Genomic DNA, 3,799 nt, shown 5'->3' on the forward strand with positions numbered 1-3,799 from the left:
CCTTCCCTTCCCTTCTCCTTCCCTTCCCTTCTCCTTCCTTCCTTCCTTCCTTTCTTTGAGAGGCAGCCTCCCTATGTTGCTCAGGTTGGTCTTGAACTGGGCTCAAGCAATCCTCCTGCCTCGGCCTCCCAAAGGGCTGGGATTACAGGTGTGAGCCACCGTTTCCGGTCAAAAGAGGGCTACGGGGCACCCCCCAGAACGCGAGATCCCCCTCGTCTGTCATCTTTATAGAGGAGGAAGTGGACTCCCAATCAGCCATAGTCCATTCGCCCCGGGTACGGTGACTCCGGGGCGGCCAGAACCAAATGTGTCTCCTTCTGGCTTTTGCACGGCATCAAGTAACCCGCGCCAGTCCGCACAGCTGCCCTGGCCTTCGGGGAGGACTGGGGCGAGCGCGGTGCACGCTGCTAGGGAGTCCCACCGCGGGATTTGAGGCGGCGGATTCCGAGGGCGGGGTGGGGCTGAATCGGGAGGGAGCCGGTGGAACGCACTGCGCAGACGGCGCTGGCGCCCGCACTCGGCTGTTGACTAGTCTTTCTTCCTGCTTTCCCCTGAAAGTGGTCCAGGCGGCGGTCTCTTTTTCTCTGCCTTTTTGTTTCCCTCCGGCGAGTAGGCACGAGGGTGAATTTCCGTTTCCGGCGGTGTCCAAGCTGACCTAAGGAGTCGTAGTTGTGAGCAGGTTCGGTGCCGCGGGCTGGGGTAGGCGGCGGTGGGGTCCCTGGCTCTGGGGCACTGGGAAGATCGCGAGTCGTGCGCGTGAGAAGGTCCTCCCCCGGTCCTCCGGGTCATCTTTGCTCCCGAGGAGCAGCATATTTAGCATCTGCCGGAGGTGTGCCCGGGGGTCGTTTGGGAGAGTGACGGCATGAATCCCTGCAGAGAGCCCGGACTGGGAGGGAAGGTGTCCGGGAGGCGGCGGTGGGGTCGCTGGTTCTGGGGCACTGGGAAGATCGCGAGTCGTGCGCGTGAGAAGGTCCTCCCCCGGTCCTCCGGGTCATCTTTGCTCCCGAGAAGCAGCATATTTAGCATCTGCCGGAGGTGTGCCCGGGGGTCGTTGGGAGAGTGACGGGATGAATCCCTGCAGAGAGCCCGGACTGGGCGGGAAGGTGTCGGGGAGACGTCGTTTCCTGGAGACTTGGCCTCCGCAGGCGACTTAGACCTGAGCCGAATCTGTTGAGCCCAAATTGTGCTTTTCCCACCAAGAAGAGAAGGGAGAGAAACAGTACAAGTTCGTCACTAAAACATAGTAGAGAGGCAACATAACCTCTGAAATCACACAGCTATTCAGTTTCAAAGCGTTCCTAGTGCCCAGCTCTCCTAACTCCCGGCCGGTGTTCCTTGACATTATGGTGATATATAAAGACTTTCTCTTTCCGCTCGTGTGTGTGTCTGTGGGAAGCCTCTGACTCACCTCTGTGCTCCAGTAGCACCCTGTGCAGCCTTGCAATGTAGCCCTTATTGCATGGCACGGAAGACACTAGTTTGGATTTCCTCTGCAAGTCAGATCATAGCTATATCCATTTACTGGCACAGTGGCTAGCGCATCGTAGACAGACACAAATATTTATTAAACGGAATGAATATAAGACCTTAATTGAATGAAATGGCACCCTGTCCCGCTTTTTTTCAATCAAACTGTCAGATTTTATGCAGCCCGATATCCTAAAAAAACTCACTAATTCAGTGATTACCAATTTATTGGCCACAGCTTCCTAGGTACCTCAGAAATCACTGGGTCTCTGTAAGTCCATGGCGTTTCCAGGCATCATCTCAAACCATTCATATCTGGCACATACAGATATTGCTATTTTTCAAATGTATGTAGATGAGCTGTAATTTAGGAGTTTTACAGAGTCAACAGGTACTAAAAGTAATACTACGATCATATTGGAAGTGCATAAAAACGTTTTAAATATTTTATTAAAATCTAAGTTTCACTTTAAGTTAGGAAACCACTTCATTAGTCCAGTTGATATCTAGGTCTGAGCTTTCAAGTAAGTAGCCACATGTGACTATTTAGAGTTACAATGAAATTAATTAAAAATTCATTTTTTTCAGTTTCTTTAAGTACATTTTAAGTAACCACATGTGGCTAGTGGCTAAATGGCTGAAAAGTACAGATATAGAATATTTCCATCCTTGCAGAAATAGATAGTGCTGATGTTGACACTTAAGATGAATAAAAAGTAACTTAACCATAAAATGTAACCTTAGTAGAGGTAACTCATCTAACAGAGAGAAATGAAATTGGGGATGGTTAAGCAGTTTGTATCCTTGTTCAGTGAACAAATACATCATCTCTTCATAAAGAAATAAATGAAATTTAATGTTTTTGCCTGGGTATTGCCTGGATTGTAAAATGCTTCTCCCACCTCCTTACCCCAACCTTCTTCCTTGTAGGTTACAGTTACTTGTTATTGGTAAGTAGCCACTATGGAGACTAAGGACCAGAAGAAACACAGAAAGAAAAACAGTGGACCAAAGCTGCAAAGAAAAAGAAGCAGCATCTGCAGGATCTCCAGCTAGGAGACAAAGATGCCGAGAAAAGAAGTCCCAAAGCTTTTGCAGTTCAGTCTGCTGTGCGGATGGCTCGATCTATTCACAGGTATGTTTAGCTACAGTCTGATGGTTCTTCCATTGATTCTTTTTAAACAGTAGGAGCCTCTCACAGGTGACATTTGGATTCACGAGTTTAGTCCCGCTCCAAAGGACATGCAGATGCATGTTGTGTGGCTTTCACTAAAATGTGAGAAACTTTGCCATAGAAGTTGCCTTGCCTCCAGCATCTGCACACTGGTTGGTGTTTCTTGCCCAAGATACAAGAATTTAGAGAATTAGTTTCTTCCTAAACTTTAAACTGTTTCTATGGTGATAAGTGTGCTTTTTCCCTCCGGATATGTTTTATAAAGTTGCAATATAAAATACAAAAATTACAGTATGTAATACTAACATAGCTTTATTTAGTGAGTCCTTGTGATATTCTTAGCAGTGTACTTTAAACGTTATTCAACTAAATCCTTCCAGCAGCCTCACCAGAGTAGGATCATTCCTGCCCTCATTTTATAGACAAGAAAACTGAGGTCAAGAAAACGAGTTACCTCCAATCATATAACCAGTAAGTGGGAGAGCCAAATGTAACTCCAGAGCCTCTGCTCTTACCTGTTATGATGCACTGTCTCAGTATTTACCTTTTGGTTTTTAAAAAGCTATTAAAATCACTCATAAAATAGTCAGATTTAAGGAGTATTTAATTTTCAACTCTATACTATTGAAGTCATCTTGTTACATCTTTATTGAACAGCAATTGTTTTGGATAGGGGTCAGAAGTTAATAATTGACAAGTTACTTATATTTGTATATTGTCTGTTGTATTCTCTGTAAAATATACTAAAGTACTCATATCTGTAAGTATACTTTAAAAAGTTTACTTGTAAGGTTGGTACCTTTACTCTATTTTGAAAGTGAGTTTACTTTTTTTTTTTTTTTTTAAATAAATAGGACTCAGGATTTGAAGACAAAAAAGCATCATATTCCAGTGGTTGATCGAACTCCACTGGAGTGGTAGTGGTGGTAGTGGTGACGGGGCCTCCGAAGTTGGAAAAAGCACTTTGATACAATGCCTCATTCGGAACTTCACCCGGCAGAAGTTGACGGAGATCACAGACCCTGTGATGGTCGTGTCAGGTAGGAGATGCCGCTGCAGACACAGAGTTGGCGTGGCTGTTGTCATCTGAGGGACATGCGTGTGTTTGTTGTTTTCTTGAGTGGAACATGTTAAATATTTTCATATCACGTTACCTGT

At 45.7% G+C, this 3,799-nt stretch overlaps 1 pseudogene; it reads left to right on the forward strand.

Annotated features, from left to right (window-relative positions):
• Positions 1 to 517: 517 nt before the first annotated feature.
• Positions 518 to 3,799, forward strand: part of LOC105517740 — a 5,237-nt pseudogene continuing 1,955 nt past the window's right edge.

The sequence above is a fragment of the Colobus angolensis genome, unplaced genomic scaffold (assembly GCF_000951035.1).
Source record: "Colobus angolensis palliatus isolate OR3802 unplaced genomic scaffold, Cang.pa_1.0 Scaffold306, whole genome shotgun sequence".
In the NCBI taxonomy this organism is placed as follows: domain Eukaryota; kingdom Metazoa; phylum Chordata; class Mammalia; order Primates; family Cercopithecidae; genus Colobus; species Colobus angolensis.